Raw genomic sequence first — 17,100 nt, forward strand, 5'->3', positions numbered from 1 at the left:
AAAAAATTACAGCCCAAAATACCAATGCATAATATGCCCCTAGGGTTATATCATGTTTGAGCCCCTTACGATACAGAATTTTGCTGTGGTAACAGTGTTGGAGGTAGAGCTTGGGTCTAGCAGGGCCCTCATTCCTCTTGGTATCTGTTTTGATCTATGTGTTTATTGTTATGCTGTAATGTCTATTGTCTGTACAAATCTCCTCTAAAATGTAAAGTGTTGTGGAATATGTTGGCACTGTAGAAATAAAATTATTATTATTATTGGGTGGAGACTGACATGGTCTTTGAAGTCAGGCTCTGGAAAAATAGTAGTGGGTCTCAAGGGAGTAGGATGTGAGAATAGCAGAGTTAGAACCTTTGAGATTAGGGCCTAAGGAGAGGTGAGCTTGAACCCCTAAGAGTAGAGTTGTGGAACAGGATCCTAGAGAATGTTTCTTAAGATAAGCTGCTTAGGAGGTTAGGTCATATAGTCATGGATATTGTGAGGAGAAAAAACACTTGAGATTTGGTAGATCTAAGGGTACCGTCTCACATAACGATTTACCAACTATCACGACCAGCGATACGACCTGGCCGTGATCGTTGGTAAGTGGTTGTGTGGTCGCTGGGGAGCTGTCACACAGTCAGCTCTCCAGCGACCAACGATGCCGAAGTCCCCGGGTAACCAGGGTAAACATCGGGTTACTAAACGCAGGGCCGCGCTTAGTAACCCGATGTTTACCGTGGTTACCAGCGTAAAAGTAAAAAAAACCAAACAGTACATACTTACATTCCGGTGTCTTTCCCCCGGCGTTCTGCTTCTCTGCACTGTGTCTGCGCCAGCCGGAAAGCACAGCGGTGATGTCACCGCTGTGCTCGCTTTCCGGCTGGCCGGCGCTCACAGTGCAGAGAAGCAGAACGTCGGGGGACAGACACCGGAATGTGAGTATGTACTGTTTGTTTTTTTTAACTTTTACGCTGGTAACCACGGTAAACATCAGGTTACTAAGCGCGGCCCTGCGCTTAGTAACCCGATGTTTACCCTGGTTACAAGCGAACGCATCGCTGGATCGCTGTCACACACAACAATCCAGCGATGACAGCGGGAGATCCAGCGACGAAAGAAAGTTCCAAACGATCTGCTACGACGTACGATTTTCAGCAGGGTCCCTGATCGCTGCTGCGTGTCAGACACAGCGATATCGTATGGATATCGCTGGAACGTCACGGATCGTACCGTCGTAGCGACAAAAGTGCCACTGTGAGACGGTACCCTTATAGTAATAGAGAGATTGGGACCTGAGTGAAGTAACACAGTCCTTAGGGTACCGTCTCACATAACGATTTACCAACTATCACGACCAGCGATACGACCTGGCCGTGATCGTTGGTAAGTGGTTGTGTGGTCGCTGGGGAGCTGTCACACAGTCAGCTCTCCAGCGACCAACGATGCCGAAGTCCCCGGGTAACCAGGGTAAACATCGGTTTACTAAGCGCAGGGCCGCGCTTAGTAACCCGATGTTTACCGTGGTTACCAGCGCAAAAGTAAAAAAAAACAAACAGTACATACTCACATTCCGGTGTCTGTCCCCCGGCGTTCTGCTTCTCTGCACTGTGTCTGCGCCAGCCGGAAAGCACATCGGTGACGTCACCGCTGTGCTCGCTTTCCGGCTGGCCGGCGCTCACAGTGCAGAGAAGCAGAACGCCGGGGGACAGACACCGGAATGTGAGTATGTACTGTTTGTTTTTTTTTACTTTTACGCTGGTAACCACGGTAAACATCGGGTTACTAAGCGCGGCCCTGCGCTTAGTAACCCGATGTTTACCCTGGTTACAAGCGAACGCATCGCTGGATCGCTGTCACACACAACGATCCAGCGATGACAGCGGGAGATCCAGCGACGAAAGAAAGTTCCAAACGATCTGCTACGACGTACGATTCTCAGCAGGGTCCCTGATCGCTGCTGCGTGTCAGACACAGCGATATCGTATGGATATCGCTGGAACGTCACGGATCGTACCGTCGTAGCGACAAAAGTGCCACTGTGAGACGGTACCCTTAGAGTGTCTCCCATGAAGAGAACAAAGAGCTGAGAAAGGTTTATGTGTGATTACATCAACGGATGGGTTCAGTAAAGTTAAATCATTTATTTGCATTGGTCTGTTGTTGTCTCTCTATTTGCTAGAGTTAGAAGGGACCTCCAGGGGAACTAGTGACAAAAACACCAATGCTGCACATTTACGGTATTTTCACAGGCTATGCCATACATGCGCCTTTTTTGGGTGAGAAAGAATGCTTATATTCAAGTCTATGGGAGTCAGTAAAATTGTAAAGAAGGCTAAGCAGAATTGGTAAGCTGGAGTCCTTATACAGTGGGGCAAAAAAGTATTTAGTCAGTCAGCAATAGTGCAAGTTCCACCACTTAAAAAGATGAGAGGCGTCTGTAATTTACATCATAGGTAGACCTCAACTATGGGAGACAAACTGAGAAAAAAAAATCCAGAAAATCACATTGTCTGTTTTTTTTATCATTTTATTTGCATATTATGGTGGAAAATAAGTATTTGGTCAGAAACAAACAATCAAGATTTCTGGCTCTCACAGACCTGTAACTTCTTCTTTAAGAGTCTCCTCTTTCCTCCACTCATTACCTGTAGTAATGGCACCTGTTTAAACTTGTTATCAGTATAAAAAGACACCTGTGCACACCCTCAAACAGTCTGACTCCAAACTCCACTATGGTGAAGACCAAAGAGCTGTCAAAGGACACCAGAAACAAAATTGTAGCCCTGCACCAGGCTGGGAAGACTGAATCTGCAATAGCCAACCAGCTTGGAGTGAAGAAATCAACAGTGGGAGCAATAATTAGAAAATGGAAGACATTCAAGACCACTGATAATCTCCCTCGATCTGGGGCTCCACGCAAAATCCCACCCCGTGGGGTCAGAATGATCACAAGAACGGTGAGCAAAAATCCCAGAACCACGTGGGGGGACCTAGTGAATGAACTGCAGAGAGCTGGGACCAATGTAACAAGGCCTACCATAAGTAACACACTACGCCACCATGGACTCAGATCCTGCAGTGCCAGACGTGTCCCACTGCTTAAGCCAGTACATGTCCGGGCCCGTCTGAAGTTTGCTAGAGAGCATTTGGATGATCCAGAGGAGTTTTGGGAGAATGTCCTATGGTCTGATGAAACCAAACTGGAACTGTTTGGTAGACACACAACTTGTCGTGTTTGGAGGAAAAAGAATACTGAGTTGCATCCATCAAACACCATACCTACTGTAAAGCATGGTGGTGGAAACATTATGCTTTGGGGCTGTTTCTCTGCAAAGGGGCCAGGACGACTGATCCGGGTACATGAAAGAATGAATGGGGCCATGTATCGTGAGATTTTGAGTGCAAACCTCCTTCCATCAGCAAGGGCATTGAAGATGAAACGTGGCTGGGTCTTTCAACATGACAATGATCCAAAGCACACCGCCAGGGCAACGAAGGAGTGCCTTCGTAAGAGGCATTTCAAGGTCCTGGAGTGGCCTAGCCAGTCTCCAGATCTCAACCCTATAGAAAACCTTTGGAGGGAGTTGAAAGTCCGTGTTGCCAAGCGAAAAGCCAAAAACATCACTGCTCTAGAGGAGATCTGCATGGAGGAATGGGCCAACATACCAACAACAGTGTGTGGCAACCTTGTGAAGACTTACAGAAAACGCTTGACCTCTGTCATTGCCAACAAAGGATATATTACAAAGTATTGAGATTAAATTTTGTTTCTGACCAAATACTTATTTTCCACCATAATATGCAAATAGAATGATAAAAAAACAGACAATGTGATTTTCTGGATTTTTTTGTCTCAGTTTGTCTCCCATAGTTGAGGTCTACCTATGATGTAACTTACAGACGCCTCTCATCTTTTTAAGTGGTGGAACTTGCACTATTGCTGACTGACTAAATACTTTTTTGCCCCACTGTAAGTAAGGAAATGTCATAGCTTTGTAAGATGTGAATACCCCTTCAAGAATTATTAGCTTTTAGACAATCTAGAACAACTAAACCACTGATCAGAAATTCACTATCACACACTATAATTTAGAATCATATATTTAATATTGCAAATCAGTTCAATATATAAAAAAAAATAAAGTAGTCTCTGCACTTGTATCTTTCAGACTAATTTCCTTTTACCTGCTCACATATGTTACAATGCCAGTAGATAGAGAAAGAAGCAAAATAAGACCAATGTGAGGCCGGTAGTTGTCTCCTTGGTTGCTATAGTCCGTGCTAATTTTGCTTTTTTATTTTGATGTTGATCAGACATGTCCCATTTCAGACTGGCAGTTGAATTGTTTTCCCTGAAATAAGCCAAAAGTCAACAGGTGAGTCGGAAACTTTCTTATAGACAACACAGGAATGCTTGGCAGAATGAGTGCTCCTGTGTTTGGGAGAGTCAGCTAAGACAGCCATCTAATGTGTATGGCCAGCCTAAATCATTATGTTACTCATTCACTGTATGTTACCATTGCTTAGTCACTGAATGGTGTATTTTTTCTCACTTTTTAGCAATATAATTCTGTCAATGGGTTATTATTTACTCCCCATATGATAGTACTAAAGAAGATTGAAGTTCTACCCACATTCCCCTTTGAAGATAAGTGTGTGGTTGTAATGTATATAAATGTGTGAAGTGTTTAATGATATGTGTTATTAGTGACAGTGTTGTTTTCTGCCCATCAGTAGGGAGAATTGGGGTTAATCATTGGGACTAGCCCAGAGTGGTAGAGGCTAAAGTGAAGGAACAGAGGGAGTTTCCTGTCAGGAATCCTATAGGACCCAGTGTGCAACAGAAGTAGACCTACGATCTCATCAACAAGCAGAGCAGCCACATGAAGTGGGTGTCGCTGAAGTGAGATGAGACTGAGGCAACAGATAGAATGATCCAGGGGTAGAGACATGGAAAAGTGATGGAAGGAGTGAGTGATTCTCCAGAGACTGGATCTGGGGCAGAATGCCTAGTGGGACAGTCCCAAAATCATAAGCTAAAGAAGTAACTGGATGAATCAAAGCAGTGAAGAGAGTGCTCCGTATGGTAGTTTTGAGACGTCGGCAAGTAGAGAAGCTAAGTCACCGCCAAAGCGGCAGAAGTAGCTCCCCTAAGGGGAAAAGGATGCAGAATCGTGGGTTGAGAACTAGAACTCTCGCTTACTGGACTGCAGTGTTGGGGACAAGGGAAGCTCCCGCAGCACTGTGCTGGGTTGTGGTGAAGTGTTATGATCTGGTGGCCTAAGAGCAGCATGGGACGTACTCTGGAGAAGGTGGTACCTGTACTGACCGCAGACCCTGAACCTAACACCGCAACTAGAAGTAGCCGTGGAATGTACCTAGCGCTCCCTAGACATCTCGACACAGCCGGAGGACTAATTACCCCTAGAGATAGAAAAAAGAAAACTATCTTGCCTCAGAGAAAATCCCCAAAGAACAGGTAGCCCCCCACAAATATTGACTGTGAGAGGAGAGGGAAAAAACATACACAGACTGAAATGAGAATTTAGCAAAGGAGGCCACTTCTAGCTAAATAGAAAGGACAGGACAGAGTACTATGCGGTCAGTATTAAAACACTAGAAAATATCCACCACAGAAAATACAAAAACTCCACAGCTAACTAAAGACATGGAGGGTATATCTGCATCTCCAGAGATACCAGCTTGGCTAAACAAATCCTTATACAGACCAAGCTGGACAAGACAAAACATGGAAAATAACTGAACAATAAGACCACAGCATGTGGACAGCAAAATCAAGGCCAGAACTTATCTTTGTTGAAAAGAACTGCAAAGCAGAAGAGACCAGGCAGGGATGTGAATCCTCCAGGAACAATGGGCAACTGGCACTGACTAAAGGGTGAAGCAAGACTAAATAGCCCTGTCCAAATTGCAAAAAGTGAAAACACCTGATAAATGCTGTGATTCAGAGACAGCAGCGCTACCACTTACAACCACCGGAGGGAGCCCAAGAGCAGAATTCACAACAGTACCCCCCCCCCCCCTTGAGGAGGGGTCACCGAACCCTCACCAGAGCCCCCAGGCCGATCCGGACGAGCCAAATGAAAGGCACGAACCAAATCATCAGCATGAACATCGGAGGCAACAACCCAAGAATTATCCTCCTGGCCATAACCCTTCCATTTGACAAGATACTGAAGCCTCCGCCTCGAAAAACGAGAATCCAAAATCTTCTCAACCACATACTCCAACTCCCCATCAATCAACACCGGGGCAGGAGGATCAACAGAGGGAACAACGGGCACCACATATTTCCGCAACAAAGATCTATGAAAAACATTATGGATGGAAAAAGAGGCTGGAAGGGCCAAACGAAAAGACACTGGATTGATAATCTCAGAAATCCTATAAGGGCCAATAAACCGAGGCTTAAACTTAGGGGAAGAAACCTTCATAGGGACATAACGGGAAGACAACCAGACCAAATCCCCAACCCGAAGCCGGGAACCAACACAGCGACGACGGTTAGCAAAACGCTGAGCCCCTTCCTGAGACAACACCAAATTGTCAACATGAGCCCAAATTTGCTGCAACCTGTCAACCACAGAGTCCACCCCAGGACAATCAGAAGGCTCAACCTGCCCTGAAGAAAAACGAGGATGAAAACCAGAGTTACAAAAGAAGGGTGAAACCAAGGTAGCAGAACTAGCCCGATTATTAAGGGCAAACTCGGCCAATGGCAAGAAAGCCACCCAATCATCCTGATCAGCAGACACAAAGCATCTCAAATAAGTTTCCAAAGTCTGATTAGTTCGCTCGGTTTGGCCATTTGTCTGAGGATGAAATGCGGAAGAAAAAGACAAATCAATGCCCAGCCTAGCACAAAAGGCCCGCCAAAACCTAGAAACAAACTGGGAACCTCTATCGGACACAATGTTCTCCGGAATGCCATGCAAACGAACCACATGCTGAAAAAACAACGGAACCAAATCAGAAGAGGAAGGCAACTTAGGCAAAGGTACGAAATAAACCATCTTAGAAAACCAGTCACAAACCACCCAGATAACTGACATCCTCTGGGAAACCGGAAGATCCGAAATAAAATCCATAGAAATATGCGTCCAAGGCCTCTCAGGGACCGGCAAAAGCAAAAGCAACCCACTAGCGCGGGAACACCAAGGCTTGGCCCGCGCACAAGTCCCACAGGACTGCACAAAAGAACGCACATCCCGTGACAAAGAAGGCCACCAAAAGGACCTACCAACCAAATCTCTGGTACCAAAAATCCCAGGATGACCGGCTAACACAGAACAATGAACCTCCGAAATCACTTTACTAGTCCATCTGTCAGGAACAAACAATTTCCCCACTGGACAGCGGTCAGGATTATCAGCCTGAAATTTCTGAAGAACCCGTCGTAAATCAGGGGAGATGGCAGAAAGAATCACCCCTTCCTTCAGAATACCGACTGGCTCATGGACCCCAGGAGAATCAGGCAAAAAGCTCCTAGAGAGGGCATCAGCCTTAACATTCTTAGAACCCGGAAGATACGAGACCACAAAATCAAAACGGGAGAAAAACAGGGACCATCGGGCCTGTCTAGGATTCAGACTCGAGATAAATCAGATTCTTATGATCAGTCAAGACCACAATACGGTGCTTGGCCCCCTCAAGCCAATGTCGCCACTCCTCAAATGCCCACTTCATAGCCAACAACTCACAATTGCCGACATCATAATTGCGTTCCGCAGGCGAAAACTTTCGAGAAAAGAAGGCACCTGGTTTCATCAAGGAACCATCAGAATTCCTCTGAGACAAAACGGCCCCTGCCCCAATCTCAGAAGCATCAACCTCAACCTGAAAAGGAAGAGAAACATCCGGCTGACGCAACACAGGAGCAGAAGTAAATCGGCGTTTAAGCTCCTGAAAGGCAGAAACAGCCGCAGAGGACCAATTAGTAACATCAGCGCCTTTCTTCGTCAAATCGGTCAGGGGTTTAACCACACTGGAGAAGTTGGCAATGAAACGGCGATAAAAATTAGCAAAGCCCAAAAATTTCTGAAGGCTCTTCACAGATGTGAGCTGGATCCAATCATGAATGGCCTGAACCTTAACCGGATCCATTTCTATAGATGAGGGAGAAAAAATGAAGCCCAAAAAAGAAATCTTCTGTACTCCAAAGAGGCACTTAGACCCCTTCACAAACAAGGCATTATCACGAAGGATCTGAAATACCATCCTGACTTGTTTCACATGAGACTCCCAATCATCTGAAAAAATCAAAATATCATCCAAATATACAATCATGAATTTATCAAGATAATTCCGAAATATATCATGCATGAAGGACTGAATCACAGATGGAGCATTAGAGAGTCCGAATGGCATCACAAGGTATTCAAAATGGCCTTCGGGCGTATTAAACGCAGTTTTCCATTCGTCCCCCTGCTTAATACGAACCAGATTATATGCCCCTCGAAGGTCAATCTTAGTAAACCAACTAGCCCCCTTAATCCTAGCAAACAGATCAGAAAGCAAAGGCAAAGGGAATTGGAATTTGACCATGATCTTATTCAAGAGGCGATAATCAATACAGGGTCTCAAGGAGCCATCTTTTTTGGCAACAAAGAAAAAACCTGCTCCCAATGGTGAAGAAGATGGCCGAATATGCCCCTTCTCCAAGGACTCCTTCACATAGCTCCGCATGGCGGTATGTTCTGGCACAGACAGGTTGAAAAGTCGGCCTTTAGGGAACTTACAGCCTGGAATCAAGTCAATAGCACAATCACAGTCCCTATGCAGTGGAAGGGAACTGGACTTGGGCTCATTGAATACATCCTGGAAATCTGACAAAAACTCAGGAATTTCAGAAGAGGGGGAGGAGGCAATTGACATCACAGGAACGTCACCATGAACCCCCTGACAACCCCAACCAGTCACAGACATAGATTTCCAATCTAATACCGGATTATGCACCTGTAACCATGGGAAACCCAGCACAATAGCATCATGCAAATTATGCAACACCAGAAAACGACAATCTTCCTGATGGGCTGGCGCCATGCACATGGTCAGCTGTGTCCAAAACTGAGGTTTATTTTTAGCCAACGGTGTAGCATCAATGCCCCTCAAAGGAATAGGACTCTGCAAAGGCTGCAAGGGGAAACCACAACGTCTGGCAAATTCTAAGTCCATTAAATTTAAAGCGGCGCCTGAATCCACAAATGCCATGACAGAAAATGACGATAATGAGCAGACCAGGGTCACAGATAACAGAAATTTAGGTTGTACAGTACTGATGGTAACAGAACCAGCGATTCTCTTGGTACGCTTAGGGCAATCAGAAATAACATGAGCAGAATCGCCGCAGTAAAAACACAACCTATTCTGACGTCTGAATCCTTGTCGTTCAGCTCTAGACACAATCCTATCACACTGCATAGGCTCAGGACTCCGCTCGGAAGACAATGCCATAGTGTGCACAACTCTGCGCTCACACAAGCGCCGATCAATCTGAATGGCCAGAGACATAGAATCACTCAGACCAGCAGGCGTGGGGAACCCCACCATAACATCTTTAACGGATTCAGAAAGACCCTTTCTGAAGATTGCCGCCAAGGCATCCTCATTCCATTTAGTCAGTACAGACCATTTTCTAAACTTCTGGCAATATGATTCTGCCGCTTCTTGACCCTGAGACAGGGCCAACAAGGTCTTCTCAGCATGATCCACTGAATTAGGTTCCTCATACAATAACCCAAGCGCCTGAAAAAAGGTGTCTACATTAAGCAACGCCGGATTCCCAGGTTCCAGGGCAAATGCCCAATCCTGGGGGTCACCACGCAGCAGAGATATAATAATTTTAACCTGCTGGATGGGATCACCAAAGGAACGGGGTTTCAGAGAAAAAAAAGTTTACAGTTATTTTTAAAGCTCAGAAATTTGGACCTATCCCCAAAAAACAAATCAGGAGTTGGAATTCTAGGCTCTAAAACTGGAGTCTGAACGATATAATCGGAAATACCCTGTACTCTAGCAGCAAGTTGATCCACACGAGAAGCCAATCCCTGAACATCCATACCAGCGCCGAACTCCTGAGCCACCCAGAGGCAAAGCGGGAAGAGAAAAAAAAAACACAACAGACTACAGAAAAAAAAATGGTTCAGCACTTTCCTTCCCTTCTTCTGAGATGCGGTTAACTCATTGTTGGCCAGTTGTACTGTTATGATCTGGTGGCCTAAGAGCAGCATGGGACGTACTCTGGAGAAGGTGGTACCTGTACTGACCGCAGACCTGAACCTAACACCGCAACTAGAAGTAGCCGATGAATGTACCTAGCGCTCCCTAGACATCTCGACACAGCCGGAGGACTAATTACCCCTAGAGATAGAAAAGGGAAAACTATCTTGCCTCAGAGAAAATCCCCAAAGAACAGGCAGCCCCCCACAAATATTGACTGTGAGAGGAGAGGGAAAAAACATACACAGACTGAAATGAGAATTTAGCAAAGGAGGCCACTTCTAGCTAAATAGAAAGGACAGGACAGAGTACTATGCGGTCAGTATTAAAACACTAGAAAATATCCACCACAGAAAATACAAAAACTCCACAGCTAACTAAAGACATGGAGGGTATATCTGCATCTCCAGAGATACCAACTTGGCTAAACAAATCCTTATACAGACCAAGCTGGACAAGACAAAACATGGAAAATAACTGAACAATAAGACCACAGCATGTGGACAGCAAAATCAAGGCCAGAACTTATCTTTGTTGAAAAGAACTGCAAAGCAGAAGAGACCAGGCAGGGATGTGAATCCTCCAGGAACAATGGGCAACTGGCACTGACTAAAGGGTGAAGCAAGACTAAATAGCCCTGTCCAAATTGCAAAAAGTGAAAACACCTGATAAATGCTGTGATTCAGAGACAGCAGCGCTACCACTTACAACCACCGGAGGGAGCCCAAGAGCAGAATTCACAACAGTGAAGGCAGAGGAACTAGTCCAGTGCGTGTAGGGAAGAGAGAAAGAATGTGCATAAGGATATTCTATGTGTTAAGAGAAATGTCCATGAAGATTTGCACCCTCTATCCAGTGTACATACACTTCCCTACTTTATTGATCAAGTGCCACGCCTTTTTTTTCACCACTGGTATGGTGCAATACACATAGGTCCACTGCCCCCGGTCACTTACTTGCCCTCACCATTTTTCGGTGCTGGTCCGGTCCCACAGCGCCATCTTGTGAGCACAGCTCCGGAGTGGCCAGAACTGTGGAGCTACATCGCAAGCTTTCAATGCAAGTTTATGAGAGCCAGAACAAGGCTCTCAGAGACTTACATTGATTAGTGACCTCCATGAAACACTGGAGCAGCTGGCAGGTCACAAACTGCCAGAGACGGACCAGTGAGTCAGTGAAAACGCCGGAAGGTGAGTATCAGACAGAGGGCAGGGGACTTCAGCCGTGAAATAAAAATAAAAAACACTGGAGTGGTGTTTTAAGTAAAAGACAGTTTATTTTTGAGTGGTGGTCTCCCTCATTGTACTCTACAACATATAGTACTGGCCTGCCAAAGTCACCGGTATCATGCTCCCTGCAAGGACATAGCGCCCCCATAGACAAAGTCCACACATACAGCCAGGACCCCCATTTTCATGTATCATGCTGGATCAGCGCATGGTTACACTACTCAGTGTATAGTGGTATTATATGATGATTGTATGATGTTGTCATACCAGCAAATTATATTATTGTCCAGCGGATATTGGCATTTAAGTATTTTGACTAAAAAGTAAAGCATTATATGTATCCACATTATTAGTATTATTTGGGTCAACAATAATTTCCCACTACATTTAACAAGGAAGTTATATACTTCTGGGATTTACCTGTTTGTGTGAAATGACCAGTCGTGAACGCTGTTACATGTTTTCTTTCTTCTACATGGACTGTTGAAGTAAGAGCTCAGTACTTCACTGAAGAGTGACTAATACTGACAGACGGCTCGCATGTGGGTGGCTGTCTTCTATTCCGCTGTGACCATCTGAATTATATCACCTGTCCTACTTGATGTATTAGGATATGCCCAAATGCATGATGTATGTATCTGCAATAGGGAAATTAATGTCCACAGATAGAGACAATTAATAATGATTAGATACAAAGTAACAAGATTAGATCTTTATGTTTACTGGTGTTCTTAATGTATGCTGCGTCTACGAAAGAAAAAAATACAAACATCATCAAAAAGTTTCTGGCCTTACACGTTAGATTCTCCTACACCAGCTATTTAAGAGGGTTGTCTCCTTTCAAAACTTTTTCACATAGGTTCAGTTATTTAAAATAAAACAGCTTTATTTACCTCTCCAGAGCCAACACTATGTCTCTGTCACTGCCCCAGGTCTCTGATTGACTGCAGCTGTGACATCACATTAACAGCGCTGCAGTCAATCACTGAGTTCAGTGACTCTGCCAGTGATGTGGCGAAATTAGGACTGTAAGATCATGTGATTGTCTGTGATTGTCATCTGATATGTCACATGAAGCAAAGCAGGGTTTGACATACGTAGCAAGGTATTCTCTGTTTTTTCCTTTGCACTTAGAGCTGCTCCCATTTTTGACAGATAATGGATTATGTATATGAAACAATGGTGGTCAGTCAATCTCCAGAGTCACTGGGTATGTTTTTCTCTCCTGTAGAGTGTAAGCTCTAATGGTTGCCAGGTTCCTCTCTCACTATCCTGTAGAGCAGAGGTCCCCAACGTTTCTGATCTTGAGAGCCACATCCAGCCTTGAGAGAGGGTAGCGATCCACATTCAGTTCCCGCCCCCCACACAATACTGGTAACCAAAGCTTTTCCAGAAAAATCAATCACCCCAAAGCAGTATACAAAGATCCATGGGTTCCTACAATACCCCAATTCAGTATCCTCCTATAAAGCACTCCCAAGACACTGTCACATCCAGCTTCAATCACCTCCTCTTAAATCATCTCAAAACCCCTAAGACCAGTATGTGTGCATCCAGATCTGCTTTTTTTGTGCAGGGCTGCTCAGAAAATTCACCATTTTCAGATGTGCTCTTCCTAACGGTTTGCTACAACTGGAGCTAATGCACCAAGCTGACAGACAGCCGCGAGCCACAATTCATGGGACAGCAAGCCACATGTGGCTCCCGAGCTACAGGTTGGGGACCCCTGCTGTAGAGTGTAAGCTGTAGCATTTCACCCGCTACGGGTCTTGGGGATACTCGCTTGGCAGCAGGATAAACACTTCAGGCACGATATCTCACACATATCAGTCCATATGGTTTATTCAAACTCCGCATAAACCAGACAGAGTACAGTCCATTTCATTACAGCCATGAAACATTAGACAGTTCACGTAGCAGATAGGCTTCTCTGCTGTATATTATAATCCCGCTGTCCGGGGTTACCTCTCAGAAGTTCCACTCCGGACACTGACTTCAGGTCAGTCCCAGGTCCTCAACACAGACCGTCCAGGTCTACGGTCTCCAGGTGCTTCCAGGATGACTCCACTCCCAGGAGTCTCCAACACCAACCGTCCGTGCTATGTCCAGCACGCAGGCTCTCCAGCCTGGAATGGTCTCTGTGTGCTTCCAGGACGTCCCCACTTGGAACCGTCCAACACACAGGCCATTCTGCAGTGTCCTGCCAGGACACACGGAAGTGTGTCCACCATGACACACTCCCTCAATCTCTCTCCTACCATGTGCTACACACACCTCCTTTACATAGGTGTAACCACACCCAGGTACCTGTAACATGGCTAGTCAGGTGAGCGTGACATCACCACAGGTCCTTACACACAAAACCATCTTACGTTTTCAGACACGCCTCTTTGGCTGGGTTTGTAGGTGACTGAACCCACCCATCTCTCCAATCACCTGGAAGCCTTCCCAATGTAAACAAACCCCTCAGCAGTAGATCTGCTTGAGCAAAACATACCCAGGCTTCCATCACAGGGCCCCCCACCTCTGCGATACATACCATCCATCATTCACATTACCAGTCGCTATGCTACATATTCCCCCCCTCTGCCTAAAGCCGTGGGGCTTTGGCACTTTCTATTACCCGACCAGAGACCCTTCTCTGTTGTCCCTGACAGTCAAACCATCTGTCAACCATTTCCGTCACACGCTTTGATAAGGACGACCCCTTGTCATTTCTTCTGCTACAGGATCTCCCGCTTAGGTCACTGAGCCCTGAGCTAAGTGAGGAGTCACTGCCTCTAACTCTTCCATCTGGCGTCAATATCTGAATGGGAGTCACCACCACCCAATCGGTCATCCTGTAACCTGCAGTCGCCCTTCACACAGGTCACAATTTCTGTTATGGCTACCCCTGCCATCCTGACTTTACCTTGGGGAGCACTATCCTTCCCCTGTGTCAGTGCCTCCGTCCGCACAACCTCGTACTCAGCTCTAGTGGTTGCTACTGGTAATGACACGTCACAGTCACCCCCCCCGGAGTTTGTGTCACACCTCACAGTACGGTGAACCCTCAAGTTCCTTTCTAATAAGGTGTCAGCTTCACAGGTTCTATTTACCAGACCACTGTCAGTCATTTCGGTGTACACATTTGGTGACATCATGTCGGTAAGTTGGGCAGATGAACCCTTCACACTGGTCACCCCGATGTCTGACCCGTCAATTTTGGGACCCATTACTGACTTAACTTATGCCCCTGCAACAGTAATGAGACTTCCATCCTCCAGCTGTAGAGGAACCCCCTCCTCTCACAAGTCTGAGGATCACTTACAGTCCAGCCTACCATCCAATGATGCATTCACCACGCCTCTTTTTTCCCCCATCCCTATTCGGGTTACCGCCCCTTTTTGGGACTCCGCCCCCTTTAGGTCACTACCCCCTTTTGGGACTCCACCCCCTTTTGGGCAACTACGTTCTTTTGGGTTACCGCCCCTTTTGGGACTCCGCCCCTTTTTTTTTTAAACCACCATTTGGCAGAACTCCACCCCTTTTCTTGGAAACCATTTGGCGGAACTCCACCCCTTTTCTTGGAAACCACCATTTGGCGGAACTCCACCCCTTTTAGGGACACCACCCCTTCCCTCGGGTACACCCTGTGGACTTCCCACAGTACTCTCAGGCCCCAGTTCGCACAGCACACCAATGTGACTCTGGCCCTTTAAGAGTCTGCACGCTCTAAACCAGCAATGTCTTTTCTTCTTTTTTTTTTTTCTCTTTGCTGCAACTGCAGCTAGACTTCACAAGGCTCTGCACCGCAAACTTCGTGGACCCGCCGATCCACAGCAAGCCGCTTGTCACCTTCGTGGACCCGCCGATCCCCAGCAATCCGCTTGTCACCTTCGTGACCCCACCGAGCCACAGCAAACTTCGTGACCTCACCGAGCCACAGCAAGCTGACTCTCAGGAAAAGAAAAACTCAGTCTCTCTCTGACCCCGGTCAGAACAACACAGATTTCAGTCTGTTACACACCCGGCTTTAACACAGCCCAAATATAGTTTCTCACTGATCCCGATCAGCATAATACACGGTTTTCAGACCGTCACCCGTTGGCAACTTCACGGGTTCCTGGACACCCCTCGGCCTCAGAGGTGCCCAGACACAACAGTTTTCTCACTGACCCCGGTTAGTATTTACTCACGGTTTTCAAGACCGTTACCTGTCATTACCACACAGGTTCCCGGATCCCTCTTCTCCTCAGAGGTATCCCATAAACAGCAGATCCTCACTGACCCCGGTCAGTATTTACACACGGTTTTCAAGACCGCTACCCGTCATTGTCACACAGGTTCCTGGGACCCTCTTCTCCTCAAAGGTATCCCACCAATAACAATTCTCAAGGACCCCGGTCAGTATTTACTCACAGTTTTCAAGACCGTCCACTCTTCTGGCTCAGACCAACCAGCGCTGCAACATGTGCTCTTCGGATCTTTGCCCGCATTCGAAACACCAATTGTAGCGTTTCACCCACTACGGGTCTTGGGGATACTTGCTTGGCAGCAGGATAAACACTTCAGGCACGATATCTCACACATATCAGTCCATATGGTTTATTCAAACTCCGCATAAACCAGACAGGGTACAGTCCATTTCATTACAGCCATGAAACATTAGACAGTTCACGTAGCAGATAGGCTTCTCTGCTGTATATTATAATCCCGTTGTCTGGGGTTACCTCTCAGAAGTTCCACTCCGGACACTGACTTCAGGTCAGTCCCAGGTCCTCAACACAGACCGTCCAGGTCTACGGTCTCCAGGTGCTTCCAGGACGACTCCACTCCCAGGAGTCTCCAACACTAACTGTCCGTGCTATGTCCAGCACGCAGGCTCTCCAGCCTGGAATGGTCTCTGCGTGCTTCCAGGACGTCCCCACTTGGAACCGTCCAACACACAGGCCATTCTGCAGTGTCCTGCCAGGACACACGGAAGTGTGTCCACCATGACACACTCCCTCAATCTCTCTCCTACCATGTGCTACACACACACCTCCTTTACATAGGTGTAACCACACCCAGGTACCTGTAAAATGGCTAGTCAGGTGAGCGTGACATCACCACAGGTCCTTACACACAAAACCATCTTACGTGTTCAGACACGCCTCTTTGGCTGGGTTTGTAGGTGACTGAACCCACCCATCTCTCCAATCACCTGGAAGCCTTCCCAATGTAAACAAACCCCTCAGCAGCAGATCTGCTTGAGCAAAACGTACCCAGGCTTCCATCACAGGGCCCCCCACCTCTGCGATACACACCATCCATCATTCACATGACCAGTCGCTATGCTACAAAGCTCTTATGGTTAGCAGGTTCCTCTCTCACTATCCTGTAGAGTGTAAGCTCTTATGGTCAGCAGGTTCCTCTCTTTCTCTCTCCTGTAGAGTGTAAGCTCTTATGGTCAGCAGGCTCCTATCTCACTATCCTGTAGGTTGTAAGCTCTTATGGTCAGCAGGTTCCTCTCTCACTATCCTGTAGAGTGTAAGCTCTTATGGTCAGTATGCTCCTCTCTCACTATCCTGTAGAGTGTAAGCTCTTATGGTCAGCAGGTTCCTCTCTTTCTCCTGTAGACTGTAAGCTGCTATGGTCGGCAGGTTCCTCTTTCTCCTGTAGA

At 46.5% G+C, this 17,100-nt stretch overlaps 1 long non-coding RNA gene across 1 annotated transcript; it reads right to left on the reverse strand.

Moving 5' to 3' along the window:
• Positions 1 to 4,230: 4,230 nt before the first annotated feature.
• Positions 4,231 to 12,380, reverse strand: LOC143783478 (uncharacterized). Its single transcript, XR_013217195.1, has 3 exons — positions 12,350 to 12,380; positions 11,877 to 12,094; positions 4,231 to 4,340 (listed from the first exon to the last, which is right to left on the reverse strand). It is a non-coding gene; the product is annotated as an uncharacterized LOC143783478 (long non-coding RNA).
• Between the last annotated feature and the right edge of the window lie 4,720 nt (positions 12,381 to 17,100).

The sequence above is a fragment of the Ranitomeya variabilis genome, chromosome 6 (genome assembly GCF_051348905.1).
Source record: "Ranitomeya variabilis isolate aRanVar5 chromosome 6, aRanVar5.hap1, whole genome shotgun sequence".
NCBI lineage: Eukaryota > Metazoa > Chordata > Amphibia > Anura > Dendrobatidae > Ranitomeya > Ranitomeya variabilis.